This window comes from Miniopterus natalensis, chromosome 5 (genome assembly GCF_054644295.1).
Source record: "Miniopterus natalensis isolate mMinNat1 chromosome 5, mMinNat1.hap1, whole genome shotgun sequence".
NCBI lineage: Eukaryota > Metazoa > Chordata > Mammalia > Chiroptera > Miniopteridae > Miniopterus > Miniopterus natalensis.
The window spans coordinates 55,851,954-55,866,089 of NC_142085.1; the positions used below are offsets into that span (position 1 = coordinate 55,851,954).

The 14,136-nt window shown below is 37.6% G+C and overlaps 1 protein-coding gene across 2 annotated transcripts in view; it reads right to left on the reverse strand.

Annotated features, from left to right (window-relative positions):
* Nucleotides 1-14,136, reverse strand: part of PDSS2 (decaprenyl diphosphate synthase subunit 2) — a 185,853-nt gene that overhangs the window by 113,704 nt on the left and 58,013 nt on the right. The window lies entirely within an intron of this gene.

Consider the following 14,136-nt stretch of genomic DNA (forward strand, 5'->3'; position numbering starts at 1 on the left):
TAGTATACATAAATAATACACATATGTAATTCTTGATTGTAGTAAAAAACATTTAAAACTCTTATTGTAATACTTCATTGAATTATCAAGACTTCCACGGTGAATTTTGAACAAAGAATCAACTGAAATTAATTATTTTAACTGAGCCAAAAGTAATCAGCTAGTTTATTACTTAAAAAAAAAATCTTTGCTCCTCAGGTCTCCAAACAGGAATTTTAAAAAGGGCTCCTTCTTGCTCTTTCACTACTTTCAAAATAAAAGAGATCTTCAGGCTTTTTGCAAAGTAAAAGTTACAGCTGTTTCTCTACTTATATTTTCTCCTTAATCTAGTAAGTGATCTTAAGCAAGATAGAAGGATTAATGATTTTTAAAAATAAGTTCTCATTTCCTAGGAAAGACAGTTAAGGTAATTAAGCTATATTACAGTAGAAACAATCATCAGAAATGTCCAAAGCTCTTTATTATCATGTAACAATCTATTTAAATCCTACAGACATGAATCACAGGGAGGCTAGGAAGCATCCTATTTTAAGAAAAAAGAAAAAAAAAGTAAAATGGAGCTCTTTCTAAATTTTTTGCTTTAAACTACAAATTTTAACTTAATGTTACTTATCCTTATTTATGTATTACCTAAGGTGAATCTTTATTCTTCCATTTCTGTATAATAATATTAAAGAGGTCTAAACTGGCTCCTAATTCTACAAGGGGAAAGGAGGAAGGTGGGGCTCTGTGTGTGTGTGTGTGTGTGTATTTTGGGGGTTAAGAGTGTGTGTGTGTATGTGTGTATTTTGGGGGTTAAGTGTGTGTGCATATGTGTGTGTGTGTGTGTGTGTATTTTGGGGGTTAAGAGTGTGTGTGTGTGTGTGTGTGTGTGTGTGTGTGTGTGTGTGTGTGTGTATTTGGGGGGTTAAGCCTGGCTAGGGATGAAGGATATGATGACACCATAAGAACTCTTAAGAGGCTAACCTTGACACAAGTCTGATCAAGTCAGGCTGATGAAACAGCCCTGGCAACAGTTCTGACAACACTTTTTTCAAATTCTCAGATGAGACCTTTCTTTCAAAGGGGACATGCGCACAAACTAGTATCAAGAGCAACAGCAGCAGCAAACACATATAGTACTTCATATATGCCAGGAACGGGTCTAGGCATTTTACTATTCTAACTAAAAGTACTTCACAGCAACTCTAAGAGGAAGGTACCCTGACCATCCTGATTTTACAGATGAGGAGAATGCGGGAGACAGAGACCTAGGTACCAGAGCCAGCAGGCGTTAGAGCCTAGACAGAGCCAGGACCTGAACCAAGGCCACTGGCTCTGGACTCTAGAGTGACCTCCATCTGCCTCACCTCACAGACAGAACTCTTTGCTAAGTCAAATGAGAACAGTGCTATGTTAGAACCAGGTTTGAAACATCCTGCCACTCAGTAGTTGTGTGTATCAGATTGTCACCTTTTCTATAAAATGAGATTAATATGTCTACTTTCTATAGTCATTGTATGGAAGAGACAACACGACTGATGTATATAACACTGTGGAAGCACATGGTAGGTGATCAAGTAACCACAAAATTGCATTCTCTTTCCTTATTACTTTTTTTGCCATCTGGTTTTTCCTCAACTCCTATTTTCCCGTTCTTCTACTCTGTTTCTCCTATTTCTTAAAGTCTTCCCCACTGTACTAGATAATAATTCCTATAAATACTGTTTCCTTTTCTACCACCCAAAATAACAACAGTTAAGCAAATTTTCCTACCCCCACCCCAAACATATACCATTAAAATACCTGCCACTTTCAGAATGCAATACTGAGGCGGTCAGGAAAGGAAACGGTAGTGGACTGCTTAACAGAAATCAAGAGAGGGGTCAGAAAAGCACACCTTCCAACCACAGATTTCCGCGTAAGACAGTAGCTGACAAGCTGGAGAATAGATTAACAGTTTGAGGAAGTTAATAATTGTTTCCAAAACACCTCTTCTTGAAATTCACCTCATTAACACCCTTAAAACACACACACACACAACCAAAACAGAGTAGGAAAATTTGCACCTGAGCATAAACCCCCCCAGGACTCTCAATCTACAGAGATAATATGTTTCAGGTAGTCCAGGTCACACCTCTCCTGGACACTATGATATATTCTCAGTGCTTCTCTCTTAAGGAGGGACACTGACAAGTTGGAGCATATCCTGAAGCTGGTAAAATCACGCATGGCTGAAAAAAACAATGGATGTTAGCTAGGAGAATGGCAAAGCTGGTGTTCTCAAATGTCTTCAGTCAAAAATACAGAGGCACCTTGGTTTTTGAATGTGATCCGCTCCGGAAGACTGGTCGAGTTCTGAAACATTGGAAAACCGAGGGACCAACAGCGACAGCCAGGCCTCAGGACCTTGCCCTCAGGGAAGCCGCGGGGCACGTTCGACTCCCGAGGTATGTTTGAAAACCGAAGCATCTCCTGCCGGGCTTACGGTGCTCGTAACCCTCTGTGGAAATGTTCGTCCACAGAGACGTTGGAAAACCGAGGAGCCACTGTACAGTGGGTGCTTACTATGTGTCAGGCACCGTATTAGTTAGGATAACATGAGGAGCACTGGTGAGCTGTGGTTTTTTCGTGTGGCTAACAGTCTGGGTTAAAATGAGGCCTGAGCTAGTTCAGGGGGTGAACAAGGGCTGCGAGAGCACAGAGGGGGCAACCAGGACCACGGGGGGTGAGGAGCGCTCAGGGGCCGCGCTGAGACCTAAGGGACAGGGAGGAAGCCTGCGACCTGAAGCGGGAAGGGGAAGGGAAGCGCAGGGTTCCAAGGCAGAAACAACTGTGTGAAGGTTTGGAGAAGAAAGGAGAGGACACAGCTACTTTCAGAACCAGTAAGAGCAGGAGCACAGTGTGTGGGCGGAAGAGTTGGGACAACGAAAACTAAAGGAGTAGTGACTGTCTTTTCACTTGAAAAGGTTTCGTATGGATAGGGGACAGACCTATTAAGTGTCACTTTAGAGATTTACACTAATGGATAGAAAATACAGCAGGCCAATTTTGGCTCAACATGAAGAAATTAAAAGGCAGAGTAGCCTTTGTTGATGCTGAGTCCCTTGTTAATAACAGAGGTGTTCAAGAAGCTGCAGAGCCTCTGACATAACACGTGAGAAAGAAGCCTGGATTACTGGATATCTGAGGTTTTTTCCTACTCTGTGATTCTTTATGATCTTGCTTTACTACATTTAATTATTTAATACTCTATAATATGTATAATAGGTAAAAAAAGATCAGAACGATCCTTTATTGTCACCAAAGTGTTGTAAGTAAAAGCAATATTTAGTATCTTGTGTCTTTATTACTGAAGTTCTACAGAATTGTGTTCTTTTTAACTAACATAAACAAAAAATTCATCATTCATTCACCCAACTAATATAGACTGAATACCTGTATGTCAGGCTACTGGTGGTAGGTATGAATGCAATGGTGAGCAAAACCAGGCACAGAGCTTATAGAGCTTACAATCTAGTGGAAGAGACTGGTAATAATGAAAGAATCGCATATAAAAATAAAATTACAGTGGTAATAAATGTCACAAAGGAAAAAGAGAGATGCTGTGAGAGTTTATAATTAGGGAACTAACTTAGCCAGTTAAGTCAGAGGCTTCCTTAGGAAATGGTGACTGAGTTGGTATCCAAAGGAAAAATAGATATAAAAGAGGGGTGTGGGAAAGAAAACAGGTAATGGGAGTGTATCCGGAGCACAAGCATATGCAAGGCTGAGAGCACCGTATAAAACGAGGCTGGAAGCAGTCAGAGACTGGACCACACAAGTCGAACAGACCACGATAAGACCTTAGGTCTTTATCCAAAGAGCAAAGAGAAGCCACTGCAGTATTTTAATAAGCAGCTGGGGACATAATCAGATATTTTAAAAAACAAAACAAAACCCCAAAATATCCTCTATCATCAGTGGAAAAATGATGGGGGAGGAGGAAAACAAAGTGGGTATGAGACCAGTTAAGATGCGTTTTCAGCAGTCAGTAAGAAACATGGGGGTAGCTTGGTGGATAAAGCAGAAATGGACCACATCTCAAATAATATTTCAATTCAATGTGACAGATGTTGGGTACTATATAGTCCTGGAAAATTAGCTCAAATGGATATATCAGCAATTTTAAATAATATCACTCTGGAAAGTCTAGAAGTTGAAATTTTTTGTGAAAACACTTGGCTCCTCCAAAATTCTCCTCTAGATCTACAATAGAGGAACAGTAAACACTACTATTCTAATAGATATACAACTTCATGTAAATAAGAACTGAATGAATAGGTGAAACTTTGTGAAACCCAGTTTTTTATACCCTTCTTACATCAAGTTTCTATGGCTAACTGCAGTTCTCACCACATCGTCATTATCTTTCCACAACCATTAGTTAATTTATCTTCCTTAACCCAATCCAAAAGTATTTCAAATCCTCAAATCACAGCCATGGCACCTTTCCACATATTCTCTCACATTCCATTTCTTCAACACATATGTATCAAGCATGAGAGGTATACAAAGAAATGAGTTGTAATAAAAGAGCTATAATAATAGGTTCAAAAAATGGTTAAACTGAATAATGTAAGGAAAGATAGTAGAATAACAAAAAGCTATCAGTACACAGAGGAAGAAAGAAAATTGCTACATGCTAGAGGTGTCTCTCACAGTAGCTGTAGCATTCAGAACGAGCCTTAAAAGATGGTCAAATTTCCCCGAGCAGAGAATGGAAGTAGGAGATGGGGTTACTGGAATGGAAAAAAGGGTTATCTTAGGAGAAATAAACAGGTTATGCAGTGATGAGAAGGTAGAAGACTGGGAAGCAAGTTGAGGAGCTACAGGGCTACCCACTTGGGCAATGTGTGTAGGTGAACAAGCCCAGGAAAAGAAAGCCTAAAAAGTGAAGGGCCTTAAAAGTCAGGTTTAGAGTCAGGACTTTATTCTGCAGGCAATCTGAAGGCATGGATGGTTTGTCAGCAAAGGAATACTGTGATCAGAGCTGAAGACTAAAACAGTTATTCTGACAGTAGTGTGCTGGGTGCAATGAAAAGCAGAGGGAAGATTAGTTAGGAGTAGCTTCTTCCAACAGTCCAGGTGAGAGGGCCTACATTAGGGGAGCGGCGGCAGATACAGAAAAGAAAAGCTGAACGATGGCAACAGAATGGAGGTGGAACAGGATAGTCTGGTCAACTTACTGCATGTGGGAGACACTGGGAAGGGATCAAGAAGCAAAGGAAAGGTGAGGGCTGAAGTTAAGATTCAAACATGTTTCCTGGAGGTGATGATGCAGAGACTGGAAAAAAGGAGAGTTAACGGGGTATTAATGAGTTCCGTTTGGACATGCTAACTTTGAATGCAAAAAGGACTTCCAGATGGAGATGCCCAGCAGGCAGCTGGGAATGCTGTAGGTATAGATTTGGGAAGCATCTTCACAGAGGTGATGGCTGAAGCAGCAGGAATTGATAGATGAGTTTTTGAGGACAGAAGAAAAGAGAAAAGAAGGGAAGGGAAGGAAGAGAAAAGGAATCTTAGAGAATTCCTGTGCTTAGGGGACTAAGGAAGGATGAGTAACCAAGGTGAAGGAACAGAGTATGTCCACAAGCAAATAAATGGGTCTCCACAGACACCCAGACTGGACAGAAACTAGTGCCAGTAGTTGTTCCTTCCGTGGGCTTTTATGGTTCTTGTTATTAACCTCTAGTTTGTCACTTAAAGCAATGAATAATAATAGTGATAACAACAACGACACAGACAACTACAACATACTATAAGGCCAGGCATATGCTGTTTTACATTCATATGCCCTAATTTTCATAAAAACCATACAAGGTAACTGGTAAGTCTCTTTACAGATGAGGAAAATTAGTGAGAAGGCTTAGAAAAGTTAAATAATTACTAGTCACACTAGGCAACTAGTAATGAAAGTATCAAGATTTAGACATAATTTGGACTCCAAAGCCCAGGCTCATTATGCTTTCAGCCTTGCTATTTAATTATTTGTTCACAGATACTCCCTCCCAAGTCTGTGAGAACCTTGAGGGCCCTTAGGCTTAGTCATCTTTGGATGCCCTGCACTCAGCAGGGTAAATGACACAGAACAGGTCTCCAAAAAAAAATGCAAATGAGAGAATAAATAGCTTCAAGAAGTAGAGCAGTAGACTCTCCATGTTATATATATCATGCAAATAGACCTACTATGCACTATTCCCAACTTTCCTCATCTCTCCTGTTATCCATTTGCCACACCCACCCATTCAGCTCTAAAGTCTTGAGTCCCTCTTCCTAAATCATAGTGGCTTCTTTAAAAGCAACAGCAAGACAGGAGAAAAACCCCAATACATTCTGAAAAGCATGCTGAGATTTATTTTAATGCTATATTAAAAAGTTACTGTATGTAAGAATTATGCTAGATTAAAGGAACTATTCTTTAAGTTTTAAATAGAGAGAATTCAATAAGTAGAGTGTTTATGTGTTTTGTTTCTCATTTAGGAGAACCGACTGAATTTGGGCTGCATCAGTGCCGGTCAGAGAGGGCTGCTCTCATTGTGAACAGAAAGCAGGGGTAGTTCCAGATGGAGAGTTGAGGTAGGATGGCAGAAATGGGGCATGAGAGAACACTTATGAGATTTATGCTCAGGAGTTCTAAATTTATGCCAGTGACCCAAACCACCATCTTTTGGTAAATTTGAATCAAACATTAAGGAGACAATTTACCACCTTCAAGGACCATCGCCTCTGAGTCAGCTCAAAGCACCTCAAGGTAAAAGTGAATGGGAAAGAATCAGCACTGGCCCGACCCCCATGAGGGGAAGAACTGGCACCATTGCTAACACCTATAGATGTATGGAGTTTGTTTTACTATTTTATTACCCTACTTTTATACATCCAATTCCAATAAATCAATCCAGAAAATGAAAACATAAGAGGTGGATGTCAAATCTAACATACATGAGGTGAGTTGACTAAGATTCCTAAAAATACTTGTGACTGTAATCCCGTTAAAATTTTTAAAATTTAAATACAGAAAACTGAAACAAAACACTGACTATAGTGTGAAGTTCTTGCCAAAGAACCACAGGAACAGTCTGATCTTTTTTTTTTTTTTTTTTAAGCACTGACTGCAACCTGCTAAATTGATTTTGTGACCCTCTAGTTGGTTGCAACCTGCAATTTTTTGAAAAATAGTGCTTTAAAGTCATGTGATAAATTAAGTATATGACAAATTAAGCCAAATTAATTATGTAGGAATAGAATTATCACTACTTAAAAATGAAAAATCTGTCCATACACTAGAACAAATTTAGTGTTGCAACAAAGCATTAAAGTTTTTTAAGGACATGAGAAAATATTTAAAATGTTAACTGAAACAAGACAAAAAATATAAACTGTATATATAATATCTCAATTATGTTTCAATATATGCATATATATGTATATATATGTATATAAACAAGGCTAAGGACAAAAACTAGAAAAAAATGTGGCAAGACATTAACATTTTAAATCTGGGTATCATTATGTACATGTTCAATATACAAGGTGTCCTTATATTTTTCTGTGTTTAAAATATTTTGTTTAAAAAAAAAAGAAAAGAAAGAAGATAGAAGAAAACACACCCACATGTTAACATGGGTTTTTAGACTAGGGGTGATTTATTTTCTAAACTGTATAACAGCACAGCTTTCTCTGTAAGCCTGGAGAAAAAATACTGTGCTTTAAAAATAACAAAATTTTGAGAAGACAAATGACTTACTACATTATATTTGTGTTTCTCACTTAAAGAAAAAAATTTAACCCACATTTAATGAACCCCAGAGTCCTATATTGGGTGCCTTTTGAATTCTCATATTTCACCTTTACTTCTCTAAGATTTAGACACCACGCCAAAGTTTATAAACCTCTATTTTGGCAGTAGAAAGTTTAAATGGTATCAAAGAAGTGATGCTAAAAAATACATGTATAATTAGCAATTCAAAGACAGTGATACTACTCAGTTGTAATAGAAAAAAATTACCAATCACGGAAGTTGTTTTTTAAAGCACTGTAATTTGAAGGAGACTAAAAATAGCCTGCATGTCACAGATTTTTATATAAAATTAGCAGAAGAAATGGAAGTTAATTTCCATTGACAAAATGACCCAAATTGTATTATTCCTGACATATCTATCCTGAGACTAAACTGTCCTAGACTTGAAACAACTTTAGGGCCTGAGGTGACCAGCCTTTAGAAACTGGGAGCTGTAGCAGCACTGACATGGCTCGAGGGCCACATGTACATCCCGCCCGAATTAAATCCTTGAGGGACAGCTGGGCCAAGGAGCTGCCTCACCAAAGCCCTCCCAAAGCTGCAATTAGGTTTGATGGGCATGTGGCAGAAGACAGGTGCTGGAAAAAAAGGAAGAGAAGAGAAAGTAGAATGGGGGTAGGGCAGAGGGGTTGTTGAGCAGGGGGAAATCAAGCAGGAGCCTTTCAGAAATGGTTACCAAACACCAGTAGTTTAATAAAATATGATTGAAATTAAAAAGAAGTATAAAATAATGCCAAAATTAGCAAGATATAGGTTGGCCACCTTAGAATTAAACTAAACATACCATCAGAAAAACAAAAACAAAAAAATTCACAAAGATTTCCCCGCTCAAATGGTAACTGAAGATTTATTTAAAAATACTAATGTAGCAAAATAGGGCCATTTAAAAAAATAATATTTTGGTCACACTGAAAAGTCTGTTAAAATGATCTCATAGAATAATTTTTACATACAGACCCCTTTTGTTCACATTAGAAAAATCAATTTAGTGTTGAAGCAAAGGGGCAGAAAAATTAAGTGCTGGAACACAGGCATCATTACACTGCACAGACACAGAGGCTCACACCACCACTCAAGCAGTGACACTGGCTAAGAGCTAAAGCACCGTGAATTACACCTCCCACTACCACAGTGCGGCTGTGCAGGGATAAATCAACCATATGCGAACGAGTGCGCCCTTAATGCTCAGTGCTTTTCTCAACTTGCAGTTCTGATTTCAATAGACAGCCACTCAAATGCAAGAGAACTGCTCTCAGATTAATCTTCTATAATTTTCTATGGTCTTATTCAGCTAGTATAAAAGCATGTTTTTATCAAAAAGAATAGCTCGATGTAAGTAATAAATATTTATTTAGTACTTCACATATAAGTCCCATTTTCTAATGAAGGTGGTTCAATTGTGCAAAAGTGAGAGTGTTTGCATTAGAAAAAGTTGGAAAAGACAATTTGGCTTTTACATAACATATTATCAATAGGCTAAAGCCAAACGTAAAAGATACAGTAGCAGATGCAAGAAGCCAGTAAAAAACAAGCAAGTTGGAAAAAAATGATGAAACACTTTATGGAGAAACAGTAATACCTCAAGGGCAAATTGGGGTGGGGCTGGGGGAGGAGCAAAGTGAAATACATCATGGATTTTAGGAGAAATGAGCTTTTAAAAATTGAATCGAAAACAATCAAAACCTGAAGCTACATTATTGCTACATGATGGTTCAGAAATCAAGTGCAAAAATTTTAGGAAAATCTCATTTATTTTTCTAAAATCAACACTGAAATCAAGGTACAGGAGACCAAAGCACAGGAAAATTAGAAGTGACAGGTGGCAGGACACAAACTGCTTTTGTTCATCTTCCACAGAAAGAAGTTCCACCAGAGAAAAGATCCTGATTGGCTGCCTAAGTTCAAACCTATGAGCTCTCATAATCACAAATATTGCTTCCCAAATAACATCGAGACCTTATAGATATATAAAGTAGCTACCAACAGAAGTAGTAAAGGAAAGAGATTTCTATAATAGGCATCTTTCAAATTATGTGTGTCAACAGAAAAACATTCGGTTTTTTTGATGTTTCATTTACCTGGTATTAATAGGATGGCACCAACTGAATGAAGAGAGAGATGCTTGCCATAAATTACATACAGGTTATACTGGTCAATTTAATCCTCAGAAAACAATAACACTTCTCCACTCTAGCAGGTCATAAGGGTCTGGAAAATATCCCTCATTTACCAATTGCCAGCAAGCTACCTGGAGGCAAACTGTCTCATCCACCCTAGTGTATCCCCAAGCCTTCACAGTGCCAGCTTATCTAACCTGACAACCATCCTGTGTGTGGTAGTTTTCCTCATTTTATTGATGAGGACACTGAGGCTCACATGGAGTTTATTTTCTCCGTATCAATGATTATCACCAATATAGTACATATTTCCATTAATTTATAATTTATTTTGGTTATTATTTCCCTTCCTTGACTAGAATGTAAGCATATTACAGCATATCTACTTGTCCACAGTTGTATCTCTAGTGCTTAGAATAGTGCCTGGCACACACAGATATTCAATAAATATTTGTTGAATGAATTAACAAGGTAACCTACCTAAAATTATATAGCCAATAAATGAGGGACCTGGGGTTTAATTCAGATGTCTGCCTCCAAAGCCCCTATTCAGTCAGCCTAGAGAGATAATGACCACAGACCGCAGCATTAAAATACAGAGAGTAAAAAGGAATGATGCTTAGACTTAGAATTTACAAAGTACCTTTTAAGTAAGAAGTGTGAAAAAGTTTTAAAATTCATTTCTCCTAAGCACCTTCAAACTTCTCTTGATTATAGGTTTGATATATTCAGAGCTGGACAAGCAGCTGGGTGCAGCCTTCTCCTCATGGGCAAGTTCAACAAGACTCCCAGGCAGCACAGAGCCAGAGGATTTGTGGCCCATTAAACACAGGACCATGGCAAGTCTTGAATAGCCCATTCACACAGAGGCTGAGAAAATTTGCACTGCAGTGAAAGTGCTGTCCAGGTTAAAAACCACAACTAAAAAACAACAACAAAAGCCTTCAGACTGAAGGAGTAGCCAGGGTCTACACAACAGCCAAGGAGTCTCATAGTGAAATGAGGATCTTCAGAGCCCCAGCTTGTGGTATATGGCGCTGTGCCCTTATGGTGGTCTGTGACAGTTGATCCTCTAAAATAGTCCATAAAATTATAACTTTTACGGAAGGAGGAGATCACATTTTTCATAATTCTTTACTGAAAACCTTGGGTCCTTTCCTTGAAATTGGATAGAATGCGAATTTCTCCATGGAAATAGATGATTAAAGGGTTACTTAGTTAAAAGAAATAATTTATATACACTCTATATTTTATTTCTGGGAATATATTAAAATAAGACAGGAAATTTATGTTTGGAGACTTTTTGTTCCCATCCTAATAGCTATATTTTGTCCTAATTCATGCTAAAATAATTCATTTTTAAAAGGTAAAAGAGAGTAAAGGAAAGCAAAATAGCTTTAAAGTGCTGGGAAATGTCAAATATGTTGTGGTCATCATCAGGCTTTGCTTCATTAAGTTGCCATTTCTCCCCCACAGTTTTCCTTCTCAAAAAGTTGTGGGGCATGGGCTGCAAATGACAGCCTTCATTTCACTAGAAATGAGAAAAAAGTAATGCTATAAGTCATAGATTCTACCCTCTCCCCAAACAAAGCAATGGAACTGATAGACACCTATCTGCCTATCCTTTCCACTGATATTTTGGGAGCAAGGGAATGGGCAATGGGAGTGAAAGGGTAGGGAGCAAGCTACTCTTGTTTCAACACATACTGTGGGCTACACATTTTACATGCACTCAATAACAACGAAGTAGGTACTACAGTTATCTCCATTTTACAGGTGAGAAAGCTGAGGCTAGGTTAGTTTTTTGTCCAAGATCAAAAGTAAGCAGGCGAGTCAGAATTCAAAATTGGGACTGTCTGACCCCAAAGCTGCTACTTGAATTACTGTTTTTTTTTGTTGAAGTTCTTTGATTCCTAGAGACCAGTAATGTTGAGGCAAGGATATGACTCCAATATGAAAAGGTAGATGGATTTTAGGAGCAAAACAAACAAGCTAGGTTTTGTTTCTTGTTGGTACAAGGCTGAAGAGCCTTTAAACAATCACTGGAATATCAAGCTAAAATAAAATAGCTACTATTAGTTTTTAAACTCTGTAACTATGCAAATGAAAAATTAATGTCTACATTTATTTCAATGTGCTGACCTGCAGTACAATGTTTACTTCATATTTCTAAACTGATAAGTTTCCATCAGTTTCCAAAGGTCACTTTATCACAACAAACAGACAATAAATAGTCCAAGATTCTAAGCACTGCTCATTAACAGACTACAGACCCAATCTTGGCCATTTTATCCTGGAAAAGTAAAAGTAATGAACCCAAATGACAACTAATATCTATTGCATGCACCACTCTCAGCACTTCTATGTTTTTACTTACTCAGACCTCATACAAAATTGTAAGGTAGCATTTTTTATCCTAATTTTACAGATAGGGAAACCAAGTAAAAAAGAAGTTAAGCATAGAAAGAGCTACATACACAGTACCCTGGCACATATTATGTGCTCAATATGCATTAGTTATTATTATTATCAGTATAACTACTGCTATCCACAGTCAATGATTTTGGCTTTAGTGAAAGCTGGAACAGATGCAATCCTATTTTACTTGCTTCAGGGTAAAAATTTTTTTTTATAAAAAATATGTCTTTATTGATTTATTTCAGAGAGAGGAAGGGAGGGAGAGGGAGAGGGAGAGGGGGAGGGGGGGAGAGAGAGAGAGAGAGAGAGAGAGAGAGAGAGAGAGAGAGAGAGAGAGAGAGAGAGAAACATCAATGATGAGTCATTGATGAGCTGCCTCCTGCACACTCCCTGCTGGGGATTGAGCCTGAAACCTGGGCATGTGCCCTGACTGGGAATCAAACTTTGATCTCCTGGATCATAGATTGATGCTCAACTGCTGAGCCATGCCGGCCAGACCCAGTGTAAAAATTTTAATAACTTTTAAGACATTGAAAGATTGTTTTTGAAGAATATAGCAAAAAGTTTCTTGACTGTCTATGCAGACACGAGGTTTGTATAAACAAAACATGTGGAAGTACACTAGCATTTGGGATTAAGAAAAATTAGTTCTAGATTTTTATTTACAGCAAGAACAACAGTAAAGTATATACAGGATGGGGCAAAAGTAGGTTTACAGTTGTTTGTATTAAAATAATACAATAATAAATAATAAAATAAGAATAAACTCTGTGTTTCACGTACTCACAACTGTAAACCTACTTTTGCCCCACCCTGTATTTTTCTTCTTTCTTCCCTAGGCAGGATTCCCAGGAATATCAACTGATTTTTTTTTTATAGTTATTATAACAAAATATTTTTTTAGTAGCCACAATTTTTAAAGTCCGAACCATTCTGTTTACAGCCAAGTACTTCCCTGCTGTAAATTTTCTGATGTTAGCTAATATGACAGCAATAACGAAACATGGTTAGCCATTGTAATTATAATTGTCTTTCCTCCCCAGATACCATGTTATTGTATTTGTTACCTCTTCAGATTCCCTTTTATTCTTACACCAATAAAAAGTTTTTCTAAATAAGCAAAGCCTTTACTTATAAAAAGATAGGTGGCACTCCTCAATAGGATAGTGTTAACATTTTATTCTCAGTTCTTGGAAATGCCAAAGGTTCTCAAATTAAGAGTCCCTCAACTGAATTCATAAAATCCTGAGACAAAATATTAAACAAGATATAATAAGTGAATTTTACAGAGAAATGACTTTTAGAAAATCACTGAAAAATTTAAAATATATTTTTCTATTTTTTACTCAGGAAAAAAGCTTATGACTTTAAAAGGTTGGAGAATTTAAGCAAACACTCAGTGGTTTTGGAAATGTAGTTTCCATGGTAACCAACATGGTCTTCTTTATATAGCATTATAAACAGATGGTAAAGAGTGGTCATGTTTGTTTCTTTGCCAGTATATCAATAAAACTGCTATAACACTGCACTGAATACACTTGAACTATTTAATAAATTTATATTCTAACCACAAAATCTAGTAATTTAGACAAATATAATTAAATAGTATCTGTGGGTTTTTTTCTTTTTAATAAATACATGAAGATCTTGAACAGTGAAGTCACTATACTCCATAGAGTCAACAGTCATCCTTGGCAAGACTTTGTACAAATGTTTTCTCAGCACTTGCCATGCAGGGCATATCACCACAAATATGAATCTGACAAGGAGAACATAATGGAT